This window comes from Pinus tabuliformis, chromosome 3_2, assembly GCF_031772625.1.
Source record: "Pinus tabuliformis cultivar Carrire ecotype Pingquan chromosome 3_2, CPIR1, whole genome shotgun sequence".
In the NCBI taxonomy this organism is placed as follows: domain Eukaryota; kingdom Viridiplantae; phylum Streptophyta; class Pinopsida; order Pinales; family Pinaceae; genus Pinus; species Pinus tabuliformis.
Window position 1 is genome coordinate 442,802,514 of NC_142302.1, and position 17,678 is coordinate 442,820,191.

Genomic DNA, 17,678 nt, shown 5'->3' on the forward strand with positions numbered 1-17,678 from the left:
GAGGGCTGCTAGGCCCCTCGTAGTGTATAAATAGGAAGGCCTCAGCCTTCGTAGTTTACTTTTGGAACTATTGGTATTTGCACTATAGTGCTGTCATTTTCTCAGCTCGTTTTCTTAGCTACTGTTGTATAACTTTCTTGTGATGATTATTTTTGAGTAATGAGAAGCAGCTTTACTTGGCATCAGATTTGAGTCCTTTATAGGAGCCCACAGCTCTTGGGGTTGGGCCCAACCCGAGTGCTAAGGCCTCCTTTATGTATTGTTATTTGTTCTTTATGTATTTGCAAAATCATTTCTGTTAAGTAGATTAAATCTTGCTGATTAACTAGGTCACTGTTGATGATTAGAAAGACTTTTGATGTTCAGATTGAGTTGATAGGTTGTTAACAGGGAAAAGCTTCAGAAAAGGGCCATCAAATACCTCTGATTTCACCTCTCCCTCAGTGGGATTAGGAGCTGGGATCAAGGTGACCTTGCTGCCCACAAAAACACTGACTTTGCTTTGCCATGCAATCATTAGTGTTTGATTTTCATTTGCAGAAGTTGGTTACATGTTCAGATCCTTGAATGCTTTGTTGCATAGTTAATATACATGGTTTCCTTGCAAATAAAACTTATGTTCATTCTCTTTACTGTCAGCTAGATCAAATTAGGTCAACGTAACTAGGTCTCTGATTTTACAAGTCTTCGTTGGTTCAGTTGGAAAAACAACTTGCAGAGTACCTGTACCACTTCTCTATCTGCCCATACTCCATCAAACCCATCTGCTCCATCCCCTAACTTGGATTCTTGCCTCATGTTTGCCATTTGCTCACATAACCCTAATTTTTGTGCAACATTGCTTCAGTCCTCCTTGAACAAATCCAGCCATCTACATCTTTCCTCAACTCCATCCACCAAGTCCTGGACCACCTCAAACCCTTATCCTACCTCCATACTCACTCCTTCACCTTTCCCTCTCCATCCATCCTCCAAAATCCCATTTCTGAACAACCTGTAGAAAATTACAGACATCCTGTAGAACCCCTGCAGACTTCCTGTAGAGGCTCACGAATGAGGTTTCTTGATAGACAAACTCTGTGAGACTCTCTGGAAGGGTGTTAGGGACCCCTTAGGCTCTCTCTAAACCTTCCCGACCTCCTCCAAGCATTTCCTCTCGCCAATCCACCTCTGCACAGTAAAAAACAGTCAAATCGCATGCATGATAATTCTGGCAACTTATTCAAAAATACAAAAAGATGTTTTTTTCATATGTTACTGTAGAAGTAGCTTAGATACATGTATTTACCTTCCTAGAAGTCAATGGCATCTCTTTCAGTAGCTTGCATCCTCTTTCTTGCATCAGTAAGGCTAGCTGGTAAAATTAGGGTTTGCTAGGGTTTATGTTTCCTTTCAGCGTTCCAGTTTCTTTCTGCAAGTAGAACAACCTTCTTTGAGTTAGCTTTCGTCCATCAGTTAAAAAGCTTCTTCTCAGAGCTCATAGAAGTTGGCTTAAGCTCCTAGCGGACTTGTGCTAGCTGACCAAGTGACAGCTGCGGCAAGAGCTAGTACTTGTGCATACAGCACCATCGCTTCCAAGTTTGTTACAAACTACCGGGTTGATAAAAGTAAAGAAGGGAGTCCCAGGAGTTGCAACATTATTGCTGCAATACTAGAGCTCACCACTCTTTTTGGCGCTGTTGCCGGGGAACCGTCAGAGTATTTGTGATTGCTGCTTTTCTTCTATTTTCCTACTCTAACCTTCTGCTAAGTAGTTTATTTTAGTTCCATCCTACAATTTCATTTTTTCAAAAGTAAATTAGACATTTCCTGCTTTCATATATTAGCCTTTCAATTCCACAATTTCAATTCTGCAAGCGTAGAGTAGAATTTCAATTCTGCATGTGTAGTCTAGCATTTCATTCTCGCAATTTGATTTTAGCAAAATAGATTAGTCCTTTCCTGCTTTTATTTCAATTCTGCATTTTCATTTCTGCAAGATAGATTTTAGTTAGTTGCAATTCCATCTGTTTCATTTTTGCAGGTACAAGTAGAGAAAAAATAAAAAGCAACCAAAAATCTTTTCATGCCTCGTAGGAACAGAGATAATACCGGAAAATTCCTACCCAACACACCCACCACTTCACTGAGTCACCCTTCTCTCTTCTTTGGTGGCAGTGACCCAGAAGAACCTATAGGTGAACCTCCTGAGATATACGAAGATCTTATAACAGAAGAAGAGCAAGAAAGAATTCCTTTTGAGACCATGGCTGAAAACAGAAACGGTAGAGACGAAGACGAGAGGATAGAAGGTACCTTCCCCATCCGAGAGACCAATGGGGACATGAAGATGAAGAACATAAGTCTCTCAACCTTACCTCATTTCCATGGATTAACCACTGAAGACCCTGATACCTTCGTGTTTGAGTTTGCTGTCCTTTGTCGAACTTATGACTATGCAGAAGACGAGCAAAAGTTGAAACTCTTTCCCTCTACCCTCAAGGATGCAGCATTACGCTGGTTCATGGGGTTACCTGGAAACAATATCACCACTTGGGCTCAGATGCAACAAGCCTTTAACAACAAATACCGAGACTACTGTAGGTCAAAGGAAACAAAGGGAGAAATCTTTCGAATGACCATGGGAAATGATGAGTCTTTAGAAGACTACGAGGAAAGGTTCCAACTTAGCTATAAACGGGCCAGGTGCACACTCGACCCTGAATCTCTAAAGCTGGTTCTGCTCTGAGGAGTCCCTGAAGACCTTCTAGATACCCTTCACGTGCTAGCTAGAGGAGACATCTTCCAACTACCTTATGAGGACATAAAGACTGTGTTTAGAAACCACTCTAGGGTAGCCCGGAAAAGAGGTAGGGGGAATCCACTTTCAGCTAGTACTACCTTCTCCAAGCATGAGTTTGCTAATCAGATGGAAGACCTCAAAAGTAAGATGAGATAGACCATTTCCATGCAACTCGATACATTCTGAATCCAACAAAAGAAAGAGGAAGCTGAGAGGGCTTTGGCCATTTTTTGTCCTAGATGTATGAGGAAGCACCCTAAGAACGAGTGTCCATTGCACTCAGTAGAGGTATGTTTCGTTTGTGAGGAAAACCACCCCACGAACCAATGCCCAACCTTGCCTAGATTTAAAGCCATGTACCAAGGGACTGAGGCAACCACTGAACCTCTCTACTTCCTCAACCAAAGGAGGCCGCATGGGCCCAGACCTTACCAGCAGGGGATGCAAGGGACATCCCAAGCTTATTATAGCCCCAACCAATCTGCTCACATGCCTTCTTGGGGTCCCCCTGCTCATCCTTCCTGGTCCGCACCTCCTCCATGGTCTTATCCACCTCAATACCATACTCAACCCACTGCTCATTCGTTTCACTCACATGTCCAGCCACAACCTCAATGGAATGCACCTCAACCGGGGTGGTGGCCCTAGTACAACTCTCCTCCCGCCATTCTACCTCCACCACTGGCTCAGCCACAACCATTACCTCCTGCTCCTCCAAGACAACCCCAAATGCCTGCTCAACTGAACCCGAACCCCAACAACCGATAGGCCCAGCAGGTATACACTGGGGAGACAACATGCCCTACCTATGCTGTGGAGATCCAGGAGATCAACCTGCGATCTGGGAAGACCCTTCCAGATCGCCAACCTCCTCCCCTAGAGGACGAGGAAGAGAAACAGGAAAGTGAACCCAAAGCCATTCCACCCTTTCCTGAGCGACTAACAGTAACCACGCAACCAAACCCAGAGGAGACTGAATTTATGGGAGAACATAAACAGTTGTGTTTGAAAATACCACTTCTCCAGGCCATAAAAGATGTACCGATATACAACAAATTGATTAAGGAGAAGTGTTTCAGGCACCCAGGTAGGCGAAAGAGAGATGCCTCGACTATCAATGTCATAAGACAACTGTCCGATCTAATGTTGGGGCAAGTAATTTGTCCAAAGTATTTGGACCCTGGGAGTCCTGTAGTTGATGTCCACATCAATGGCACCATTATCCCCCATACCTTGATTGATCTAGGGGCTGCCATTAATGTGATGACCAGGGACACCATGCTTAAACTCAACCTTCAGAGTTCCTTAAGGAAGACCTCGATAGTCCTGCAGTTGGCAGATCGCTCCACCGTGACTCCCGAAGGGATTGTGGAAGATGTCTTGGTCTCTATTGACTCTTGGGAGTACCCTGCGAACTTCTTGGTCCTTCAGCCAAAGGAAAAGCTCACTAGATACCCCCTCATTTTGGGAAGGCCTTGGTTAGCCACTGCAGATGCTTACATCAGTTGCCGAGCTAGAAGCATGACCATCAAGAATGGGCCTATGTCCAAGTAGCTAGTCCTATACCCTCCTGCCCAACCTCTGCTAGAACATGAATTACCACTCTGGTTGGAAGAAGGAGATGAGGATGAGGTCTACTCTGCACCATTGTGCACAGTAGAAACCACTAGGGGAGGCCCTCAAACCGAGGATGATCTGATTGAGACTTTGATTCAAAATCCACCTCCCAGTGCACTGTCCTTAGAGGAATTGGTGGAAGATACCCAGGCCAGCACCTTAGTGGACCTCTGTGTGACTAATCCGACCTCTCCCAGAGTTAAGAATGTGGAGTTTGGTCCCGAAAGAACTTTAAAGATCAGCTCCTCCCTATCTCCTTCCCAAGAGAAGGAGCTGTGTAGCTTACTGAACAATCATTTAGATGCTTTCGCTTGGAGCTATAAGGAGATGAAAGGAGTCCATCCTTCGGTCTGTACCCATCACATTTACATTAAAGAAGATTGTAAACCAGTCAGGCAGCCTCAGAGGAGAATGAATCCAGCCCTTAAAGACATTGTCAAAGAAGAATTGCAAAAATTGTTGGATGCAGGATTCATCTACCCTATCTCTGATAGTGAGTGGGTCTCACCTCTAGTGCTTGTGCCCAAGAAGAACGGGAAGTGGAGAATCTGTGTAGATTACCAAGAACTTAACAAAGCCACCAAGAAAGACCATTTCCCTTTGCCTTTCATAGATCAAGTGTTGGATGGACTGGCAGGGAAGAAGTTCTTCTCTTTCCTAGATGGGTTCAACGGGTATAATCAGATCCAAATAAGCCCGGAGGACCAAGATAAAACCACCTTCACTTGTCCATGGGGTACCTTTGCCTATCGAGTCCTTCCCTTTGGGCTATGCAACGCTCCTGCCACTTTCCAAAGAGCAGTATTGAGCATATTTTCTGAGTTGATCCATCACTCGGTAGAAATCTATATGGATGAATTTACTCCTTATGGGTCCAACTTCCAGGAGGCATTGACTAATTTGGGAAAAGTCCTAACCAAGTGCATTGAGATGACCCTGTCCCTCAGTCCCGAAAAATGTGAATTCCTGATGACTGAAGGGATCGTGCTAGGTCATACCATTTCTCGGCAAGGATTACAGGTGGATCCTAATAAAATTGCTATCACCCAAAAGGTCCCACCTCCTCAAAACGTAAGAGATGTTCGGAGTTTCCTAGGCTTAGCAGGATATTATTGAAGATTCATTAAATATTTCAGTAAGCTAGCCTCGCCATTGTTTGGCCTCTTAGGGAAAGATGTTGAGTTTAAATGGAATGACAACTGTCAAGGGGCACTGGATGAGTTGAAAGATAAGCTGGTGTCTGCCCAGATCTTGAGAGGTCCAAACTGGGCCCTACCTTTCCACATCCACACTAACTCCTTGAACAAAGCCATAGGGGCAGCCTTAGGACAAGTTGAGGAGAAACTACCATATGCCATATACTTCGTCAGCAAAAACTTGTCCAAGGCAGAAATGAACTATACTGTAACCGAGAAAGAGTTCCTGGCTGTAGTCCGTTCTCTAAACAAGTTCAGACACTACATCACTGGTTATCAAACATTTGTACACACTGGTCATGCTGCGATTATATATTTAATGAATAAGCCTGATGTCAATGCTCGTATCATTAGATGGTTACTTTTTTTGCAGCAATTTGATTTGACTATTGTACACAAGCCAGGTAAGGAAAATGTTGTTGCTAACTTCTTGTCTAGATTGGATGTGCCTGCAGGTGAAGAAGGAATAGTGGATGACCAGATGCTAGATGAACATCTGTTTGCTATCTCAGTACTCTCTCCATGGTTTGCTGATATAGAAAATTACTTGGTCTCAACACAGTTCCCTTCGCATCTATCCTCAAAGGAGAAGAGCAGAATTGTAAGGAAGAGTGCCCCGTTCACTTGGATCGGGGGAAACCTGTTTAAAATTGGCCCAGATCAGATATTGAGGCGTTGTGTTAGGGAGGAGGAAGTATTTGACATCCTCCTAACCTGTCATGATGGACCTTGTGGAGGCCACTTTGCAGCAAAAAGGACTGCCTTCAAAATTCTACAGGCAAGCTACTATTGGCCTACTCTTCATCAAGATGTCAGAAGATACATCAGCCAGTGTGACCGATGTCAGAGGATGGGGAAACTGACTCCAAGGGATGAAATGCCTCTCCAACCTCAAGTGACCTTCGAGCCATTTGAGAAGTGGGGCATGGATTTTGTGGGTCCTATCAACCCTCCTTCAAAGCAAAGGTCTTACATCATTGTGTGCACCGACTATCTGACCAAGTGGGCAGAAACGAAGGCAATCAAAGCAGCAACAGAAGAAAAGGTGGTTGAGTTTTTAAGGGAAAATATCTTCTACAAGTTTGGCTACCCAAGAGAGTTAGTCACAAATCAAGGAAGCCAGTTCACCTCCAACCTGATTGAAGACTTGCTCGCGCATCACAAGATCAAGCACAGGACTTCCACCCCATATCATCCTCAAGAAAATGGGCAGGTGGAAGTCACTAATAGAGCATTGGAAGGGATTTTGACTAAGGTGGTGAGCAGCAGCAGAAAGGATTGGGCAAATCGCCTAGTTGAGGCCACTTGGGCCTACAACACCACTTGGAAGACTACAACAGGTTTCACACCTTATGAGTTGGCCTATTGTTATAGACATTTTGTGCCTTGCAGCATTGAGCATGAAATGTCCATAATCTAAGGGATCCAAAGTACCTAAACATGTTGTTCCTACCCCTAGAGGAACAAGGCTAACAAACCACAACAATTCACAGAAGTTCTCCACCTGAAAACTGCTCAAAACAAGTCAATTCAGGATCATTTCAGTGGCTACACTAGCTGTCTGCGCTGAATGTCAAAGCCAACACTGGATACCTGCATTGAATGTCAACTAGAACAAAGGCTACCTGCGCTGAATGAGAGTGGACAAGTGGCAGGCTCATTTCTCAAGGTGTCAAAACCCAGGAAGCTTCCAAAATGACACTTGCCTCAGGGAATTCGATTGGTGATGAGTAAGAGGTTCCAAATCTCCAAGTGGAAGCAAGAACCTCCAAGTGGACTCAAGAACTGACAGAGGGAGAGGACACTAGTCAGATCTCAAGTTGACTCATCCTCTCTCCAAATATCTATATATGGATCTCTCCTCCATGAGATCTAGAGGCTGGAATTTTGTTATTGCAAAGAATTGCTGTTGGTTTGAGACTGGAACTATTGGGTGCTTAATGCTTTGAAAGGGGTGAAGATAGGAATTCCATTTGCTGGGAAGGAGATGCTGGATTGGAGCCCTCTGGGTTGTATCTCTTCCTGAACCTTGTTATTCATCAATAAAGCTATCTTGGTTTCTCCTATATGCTGATGTTTTCTTGATGTATGATTGCATTAGTGTATTTGATTTATTTCTAATCCTGAGTCATTTATGAATATGAATATTTGCCTTTGTGTTGTGTTCTTCTCTTGTCGTAGCTGTTCTCTTGTCGCAAGTAGCTGTTCTCTTGTGATCTCGCAGGAATCAAGTCGCTGTTCTCTTGGGCGAGCGAGGAGGCAAGTAGCTGTGAACACCCAAAGAGAAGAGGATCTGGATCGAGGGACAAACGGAAGACACCGGTAAGTCTATTGATCTCTCTTCTTTCACATTTCATAAAGGAAGAAACCAGTATAGCTGTACTCGTTTGTTGCTAAGGCACTGTCACACCTTAGGTGGATAGGATCGTCCTGCATAGGCATTTTCCCCAGTGGAGTCGCCAACAAATTGGCGACTCCACTGGGGAGATTTGTTTAGTCATTTTATTTGTGTTTCTATCATTGTTTACCTCATAGACTTGACAACAACAATCGAACTGCATCTGCTTTTCCCGGATGCAAAGTAGACAGTTGCTGCCTTGATCCAGTCACTGGACTTGTCTATGATCTGAACAATGGATTCATAAATGATTTGATGATCCTTGTGATAGATCTTAGTAGCCTCTCAAAGCATCCCTTTAGTTGTACCTTGCTTGTTGCTTTTATTTGGCCTGAAACAGTTGATTAAGTAGCAAACTGTGACCCAGAACCTGAGAGAAACGAGAGTTTCTCCTTCAGCGCAGACCCAGTGAAGGGATTCTGCATTTCAACGCAGGTCCCATGAAGGCTACCTGTGCTGAATGTCAAAACCCCTGTGTTGAGGTTGCGCTGAACCAGTTTGCTCTTGTGCAGCTGGGGTTCTCTGCTCTGTTTTGCCTTGTTTTGATATCTGATTTTTGTAGCCTGTAACCAGCATAGGTACCAGTCTGATAACTCCTTTTCTCTGCTTAGATTCCGCCTCCTTTTGTACAAAAAGACTGTGAGTGTTTTTATGTGTTTGTGGTGTCATTTACAGTCTTCCTTTGCATGAGTAAAGTAATCATCCTGTAGCCCTTGATTCAGATCTGTTGATTGTGATCTTAGGAGAGAGTTCATTGGCTGTTTGCAGTTGATTATACATTTGCTTTTGCTTATTGGTTTGAGTTTGTCTCTTTTAAAGTGTCGAACCAAAAGTTTATTTCGAAAATCGTTAAGTGTTGTAATCTCTTCTATCTTCTCTGATTTCGAAAAAGTAAACTTGTTTGTATTGATCATTTAAAAGCAAATTCAAAGTTGTACAAAAAGCTTTCTTTGTAGGCATCAATACTAAGAAAGCGGAAAACAAACACCTGCATTGTGCATTTGCATTTGATAGTTTGCATGTTGGATTTAGGAAAAGTGCATTAGAGTGTGCTGATTTCTCTTTGAGAAAAGATGGTGTCTTTCTTTTCCTTAGTAGCTAGGATTTTCAAAGTTGAAAAGATATAAAGCTTGCTTATCATCTTTAGACTGCATTTAGGAATTTGTATCATACATCTCGTGGTGAACCTTGAAAGGAAAACTTTAAAAAGATCAACCTAAAATAAATTGAATGAACTTAACAACGCTTTGTAACATAACGCACAACATAGAGGTCTAGGCTAGAGACGTGTTCCGGCGTCGTTAAGCCTGGTGACTGTCGATCTCGTGGAAGGTGGGTGATTCCTCCTGAGGGACGATAGCGCCAGTACGGATTGTGCTCCCACGTACCGTCGCGTATATATTGGGAGACCCCTATAGGCATATATCCTTTATCCTTAGGAAGCCGTGTCGGCCGCCCTACTGATCGCAATGCAGTGAACACAACATTCACGAAGATCGACCGCCCGTACCTTAAAAAGTATTCTGCGGTTTTGCGAAAAGTTTGGCACACCCTCTGCCTAGAACTCCAGAGCAGTTCCTTTTGGCCTTTTTCAGACTCTATAATGGAAAAAGTCCATCCGAGCATTTGTCACTTCGGGCTCGTTAAAACATCGAAGGAGACTAGAGTCATCTTTAGCTTTTTCTCGACTCTTTAAAACTGAAAAAGCAAGTTGTGTCTAAAAAGCGTCTAAAAAATTCATTTAATTCGGAAACACACTTTCCCCTTATGTATTTTGGTTGATCGAGTAATCCGCAATCGTGGAAGAAAGTCAATTGAAACCCCGTCGTTCGCGGAGGCTTACAAGTCAACCGTCTTTGTCTTCGGAATCGAAAATAGTACGGACAAAGCGAACTCGTTTAACCGGTTCAAAATCTCCTATCAAAGTTAGAACAAGTGTTCCAACCACATCTGAGATTCTGGTTACTCCAAACATTTCTGGAAACCCTGCCTCTATAGAAGAAGTTCAACAGCCACAGAGGGACAGTAATACTGATCCTAGTCTGGGGGCAAATACTTGCGTTACTGAACCAGTTCCATCTGTAACTGGTTTAGAGAGTCTTGCTCCCCAAACAACTGTCGCTGTCAATTCAACCCCTTCTTCGGCACCAGAAATATTTTACGGACCTGATGGTCTTCCTCTTCCACCGGGTTTGATTGCGATAGAGGAAATTGTAGAGGATCTGCAAGCAAGTACTCCAACCCATTTTGGAGTCGGGGTCACTCTATTTCCTTCATCAGAAGTTAATCCACCACAAGTGGAAGTTCCTGTAGAATCGCTAGGAAATCTATTGGATAGAATCAAAATGTCTGAACAACCGTCAACATCTAGGACTGTGTCGAACGACACAGCGACAGCAGAAGCCCCTGCCATCACTCCAACAATGTTTGCCGGCATACCATCTGTCCCGACTAGCTCGCAACAGCTAGAAGGAGTCCACCAAGGGACTATTTCGACAGTGTGGTCTGTTCCAGTTTGTTCATCCGGAATAATATCCGACAACTCTTATGTTGAGACTCGCCAGATTGATCCATTTGGAGGTCAATTTGGGCAATCCAGTCCCCAAGGACAAACAATCCCCTTGAGTTCCGGATTGCTACCGTATGGGGGGTAGTATGCCCTTTCATTACCCCCTCCAGGAGGGTATCCATACGGGAGTTCACAACAGTATTCAGGTTATATTGGAATTACATCAAGTGGTTGGGTACCTATGCTACCTCAACAACCAAGGGTTGTATATTCTATGCAACAGTGTGTACCTATGTCGAACATCCCGACCACACCAGCTATCGTGACGGTGTCGCAAGTTCAAACGTTGCCTGTTGTATGTCAACCTCAGATTTCTCAGGTTGTAATGCAACAGCCTCTTGACCCTGGGACACAACCACAATCGCCAACTGGTGGGGCGACACAGGTTCAAACGGGTACAATTACCCCACACCTTGGTCCAACAATTAATATAGCGCAACAGAACATGGCTTCTCAACCGTGGCTGGTGCAATACCAACAACCACAATTCCAACAAGTGTACCAAGGTTCTGAGCAGCAGATCTTTGCGAAAAGTGGACAACCGTATATTCAAAGCAGTCAAAACCAACCACTTTACAGTGGTCAAGTCCACCAACCGTATCAGTCATACCAACATCAATTACATTATGCTGGTATGCAAAGGCCCACTGCTCAAGCAATTCCGTCGTACCCGGGGTATGCTTCACCTAACCTGAATCAACAGTTACCATTCGTGGCAACTTTAGAGTTACCCGATTTACACCGGTTAACCAACGATCCGATTGCTTACGCCCCTTGGTGGCCAGCGATTCCTCACAAACTTCGATCTGACATTCCTAAATTCAATGGAAATCCAGGTGAAGACCCATTGAATCATGTGATGACTTTTCATCTGTGGTGTTCATCAAACACCCTAAATGATGATTCGATAAGGCTTCGCCTGTTCCAGAGGACGTTAACGGGTCCAGCGGAAAAATGGTATATTGAATTACCTAGAGCCTTGTTCGACAATTTTAGCTCCCTAGCCACGACTTTCTTAACCCATTTTCAATTACCGATAAGGTATGAAACGAGAACATAAATATTAACCAACTTCAAGCAGACAACTGCCACTCATATATCCGATCATATACATGAGTGGCGTCGTCGTCGTAGGATGGTGAAAACATACGTTCCCGATCAGCTGTTAGCTGAATGGTTTATAAAGTCTTTACTTCCTGCTATAACAGAAGATGTGGCAAAGGGGGGAGTCGTAACAGAGGAGCAAGTTATTGCTCGTGCACAATATCTAGACTTAGTTTATACTCAGTCTGGCACGCTCTACGACAAAATACCTGACGCCCCTAGACCGGAATTCTCAATTCCTCCTCCTCCTAAATCCAATAGTGACTCTCATGCCGGCGATGGCGTGATTGGCACGGCAAACGCGAAATCGACAAAGGCTTCGTCTAAGAAAGCCCGTAAGAATTCGGATCAAAATGCAAAAGATGAAATTCTTTCTTCGGAAGTAAATGTCGTATCAGCAGATAAGGGCAAAGAAACCAAACAACCAGGGAGAAAGAAGAAGCAAAACAAAGGGAAGAAGAAGAAACAGGGTGAGTCATCTCCTGGAAAAAATTCTTCAAACCCTCCTGGAGATAGGAAATATCCATGTCAGATATGCGACGACAAGGATCACTGGACAAGGGATTGTCCGTACAAAGCTGAGCTAAAAAGGTTCTTCAAAAGTTCGCAAACCTCAGCTGTGCTAACTGATCCATTTCCTAATCCAGGTACAAATCTGGTTGATAGTGGAAATGCTTCCCCGTCACAAGTGCTCATGTTGTCGGTTTCAAAACAGCAGAATGATGCTTTGATTTCGACAAGGAACAAAGATTACGGGAATCCGCAGCTGTCGAACGACAAAGGTAAAGATCAACCAAGTAGTTCGACAACAACTTCGACAGAAGTTGTACCACCCATCATTCCTAAATTAACAATAAAACCGCCAAAGGGAGTAGTACACAAGTCGACATTTAATCCTCGCGCCAGAGCGGCGCAGCATTATAACATAGTGGAAGATTTGGCCCAATCGCCATCCGCTATGTCGACTCTTGAAGTACTACAAAATTGCCCATCCCAAAGGCAGGCTTTGTTATCGGCTATTGGTGGGGTTGATCCTAAGGATTCCAATCTTGTATCCTTTGATCACAAAGGATACGATCCTCAGTTACCAGCTCAACTAGCTTTCCTTATTCAAGTGAAAGCCCTCAACAAAATTGTTCATCAAACAATTATTGATGAGGGGGCATCTACATGTATTATGTCGATGAGTTGCTGGAAAACTTTAGGATCTCCAACCTTGTCGCGATCTTCGACGACATTGAAAGCATTTGACGGAAGGACTTATACCCCGTGTGGTATCCTTAATAACTTGAAAGTTGAACTAGGAAGAAAAACAGTAGAAATAGATGTTGAAGTCATCGATGGGAATCTTGACTACAACATCCTACTGGGAAGACCATGGATTTATGCCATGGCATCTGTTGTGTCGACTTATTTTAGGAATATCTCATTCCCGTTTGAAGGAAAGATTACGATCGTCGACCAACAAGACTTCCTCCCTAATGGTTCACAAGTAACAGGAAGCATTCCCATGATCCATGGAAGCAACCATTCGCTTCAAGACATCGGAGTAGGCCTACTGAAAGACCCCACATTAATGGGAACTTTCGCACTTCCACCTCCATTCTATATAGGGGAAGTAGCATTGGTAAGAACCTGCAACATGATATCTTCCACGAAGATCTCAGAAGACGATATCAACATGGATCATGCAATGGTTTTGCCCCCAAGCCCTATAGAAATATTGTAGCAATCAATGTTTCGAGCATGGGAGGCGAACCCAAATCAACGCTCGTCAAGCGTTTGGGTAGATAGGTCTAGAGAATATGGTACCCCATTAGATCCTTGGTCGAAAGTACATGGGACTGACGAAGGAATCCTACAATCAATGTTGATTGAGGGGGCACCATGGAATGATTTCCACCATCGTTCCCTTCTTCTGGAATATGAAGAAGATACTCAACATGACCTCTATCACCCGTTAGTTTTTGAATTCCTATCAAATACTGTAAATACGGTGGATTCCGAGCGAAACTTATCCAATATTGAAGAGACTATAGCCATAAATATCTCGACTAAAACAAATGTTGTAGAGAATATTTATGTCGGCAAAGGTTGTTCCCCTTCAGAACTGGAAATATATAACGCTCTTTTTCGCGAGTTTAGAGATGTCTTTGCTTGGTCATATGATGAAATGCCAGGCATTGACTCGAGTATCGTTGAACATGAAATAAAGATGTATCCTGATGTCAAACCAGTAAGACAACGGCTTCGGCAAGTGCACCCCAAGAAAGCCGCTGCCATTAAAGCGGAAGTTGAAAAGCTCCTCCATGCTGGTTTCATCTACCCGGTTCCTCTAACCGATTGGGTATTGAATATTGTCCCTGTTATGAAAAAACAAGGGACAATTAGAGTGTGTGTCGATTATAGGGATGTAAATCAAGCTTGTCCGAAGGACAACTACCCTACACCCTTCATCGACCAGATAATTGATGAATGCGCTGGATGTGAAATCTTTTCATTTATGGATGGATTTTCCGGGTATAATCAAATAAATATCCGCCCACAGGACCAGTCAAAGACTGCATTCATTTGTCCGTGGGGCACATTCGCTTATCAAAAATTACCCTTTGGTTTGACGAACGCAGGGGCGACGTTTCAAAAGGCAATGAATTATGCCTTCCATGACATCAAGAACATCGTTCAACCGTATCTCGACGATCTTCCGGCTCATTCGCGAAAGCGGACTGATCATCCGCAGCATTTAAGAGCGATATTTCTACGTTGCCGACACTACAAGATAAGACTCAATCCACACAAATGTGTGTTTTGCGTCGGTTCTAGTCGTTTACTTGGCTTTGTAGTCTCTAAGGATGGGATTCGTCTCGACCCTTGTAAGGCTCAGGCAATCATTAATTTGCCTCCACCTTCAAATTTGCTTCAGATTCAGAAACTCCAAGGGAAAGCGAACTTTCTGAGGAGGTTCATTCCAAATTATGCAGAACTTGCTAAAGGTTATACTCGTCTTTTGAAAAAGGATGTACCTTTTGTCTGGGATCAGGTGGCGCAAGCTTCCTTTGATGCTCTGAAAGATTCTCTAGTAAAAGCATCATTAATGTATGCCCCGGACTATCAAAGAGATTTTAACCTGTATCTGGCTGCAGCAGATACGACCATTGCGATGGTTTTAGTTCAAGAAGTCGATGGAATTGAACATCCTATATATTATTTAAGTAAAAACTTGAATGATACAGAAAGCAAATATTCTTATGTTGAAAAACTAGCACTCACTGCTGTTCAAGCGATACAAAGATTTTGACATTATGTCCTCTTTCGGAAAACTACCATTCTATCAGATTGCAACCCCATGACTTATATATTGTCGCGACAGTTGCTGGGGGGCAAATATTCAAAATGGATAGCGATCCTTCAAGAGTTTGATCTGGAATTTGTAAAATCCAAATCAAAGAAAGCTTTAGTTTTCGCAGAATTATTATGTGATCTCCCATCGTCGTCCAACGATGAAACATCAGAAGAGTCAATCGTGGACGAAAGTTTGTTTCTTATATCTACAAGCAATGAGTGGTATGGGGATATAATAATTTATCTCCAAACCCAAAAATTCAGGCCTGACACCTCTCACTCAGAACAGAAGCGTATACGATACCAAGCGAAAGACTACATGATCGTCGGTGATACACTTTACCGTCGGGGTATCGATACAGTTCTGAGGAGGTGTCTCGCCCATGAAGAGGCCGAAAAAGCCCTGAATGAGTGTCATTTAGGCGCGTGTGGGGGGCATCAATCTGGATATGCTACAGCACAGAAAATCTTACGAGCAGGATACTTCTGGCCAACCATGTTCAAAGATTGCATAACAGCAGTCAGAAGTTGCCATGCTTGTCAAATTTTCGATAGCAAAACCAGAAGACCACCCGCACCTTTACAGCCAATAGTTGCTGTTGGGCCTTTCGCCAAGTGGGGCATCGATTTCATGCAATGTAACCCCACCTCGACCGGGGGGCATGGGTATATTATAGTCGCTGTTGACTATTTTACCAAATGGGCCGAGGCGATGCTTACATTAGATAACACTGGTGAAACAGCTGCCCTTTTCTTTTTCAATCATGTAGTCGCCTGGTTCGGCGTACCACAGGCCATAGTTACAGATCATGGGTCGCATTTTCGCAACCACAGGATGGTTGAATTAGCTGCCAAACTAGGGCTATCTCACGACAGCTCTACCCCGTATTATCCGCAAGCCAACAGACAAGTTGAAGCAATCAACAAGGTCCTGAAGCGTATGTTGCAAAGGATGATCGAGGTTCACAAAAGAAGGTGGCACCTAATCCTGTACTCAGCCTTGTGGGCTTACCGAACATCGGTAAAGAACGCGACCGGGTTCACACCTTTCCAACTGGTGTATGGCCTGGAAGCAGTCTTGCCAATCCAGTGTGAAATCTCGTCTCTTAAACTCGCAATTGATTTCCTCCCCGGAACTTCAGAAGAAGAGGCTCGTTTCTTGGAATTAATCCAATTGGATGAAACCCGTCGTGATGCCGCTTTGGCTAACGAAGCCCATAAGAAATGAGTCAAGGCGCAGTTCGACAAAAATGTCAAACCCCGTGTCTTCTCAGAAGGTGACTTGGTCTTTCTTTATGACCAAGAATCCGATAAATTAGGAGCAGGTAAATTTAATTCCTTATGGATGGGCCCCTATATTGTTAAACGAGTGTTAGCAAAAGGAGCCTACGAGTTAATGGATTATGACGGAATTCCACTGGCGCAACCCCGTAATGGGTTGTACCTCAAGCGTTACTATGCTTAAATAGTAACCTGTATGCTTTTGTTGTATTTTGTTTTCGCTAAAGTGTTTGTTTTGGTCGAGTGATCCACCTTTTTACATTTATTGCAGATGTCAAACCTTCTGGAGACATGTGTTGGATATGCCGACGGAGCGAGTCGTAGTTCACGGAACCTATCCTCCGCAGCCTGGGCCATTTTTGATCCAAGCGGCGAGTTAGTAAGTTTCAGAGGTGTGTGCATTGGGCAATCAACGAATAACATCGCTGAGTATAGCGCGTTGATGGAACTACTCTCTGATGCCATCACCCGTGGTATACGCCGACTAATCGTCAGGCTAGACTCACAGCTCGTAATACTACAACTCAATGGTATATATTCCGTTCGCAATCCAGCTATTTATCGCATGTTCCTAAGGGTTAAGATTTTGGAAAGACAATTTGATTCAATTCAATACCAGCATATTTCCAGAAACTTAAACACATTAACCGACGCATTAGCAAACTATGTGTTAGATAGACATTTGCGACATTTATAAAAAGAGACACATCATCAATGTTGTACATTTGGATCATATAACTCAACCAGAATAAAACTCGAAAATCAAAATATATATATGCAAGCTGTTTATTGTTCATACATAATGTTCTGTAACCAAGACAAAATCGGTCATATGACCCAAAAACTCAAAAATGCTAGGGGGCACCCTAGCCTAGTGATGCTCATGATAGCACGTCACGGCCTGTGCAATCATGCGCAAGAGACGAGTCCATCGTCTAGGCACACCAGTAGTATGTCGCTGCAACTGTAAAGGTAACTCATCAATCCTCACATCGGGAATGCCGAGAGTAAGGCTCTCAACCTGCTCCTGCACAGCTGTAAGGATCTCAGCCACATCAAGGTCACGGAGAATAACCCTCCCAGCAGTCTCCCCTGCTGGGGCAGCAACTGGCGCTCTCGGGCGAACTGCTGGACGAACAGGACCAACATCTGCATGCACACATGAGTTTGATTAAAGTCTTGATAGAATAAAGCACAAGGACATTATAAATAAGAACAGTAAACAGTAATATGGTCAAAGATTTTACCCATAGCGCCCCACTGTTCGTCGTCCGACAGTACCAAGTCCGGATCACCTCGGAAATCCATACCAACATATGGATACTCGGAATAGACCATCTCCTGACGCTCGAACCACCTGAAGAAGGTATTAGTGAAAGATATCTGAGA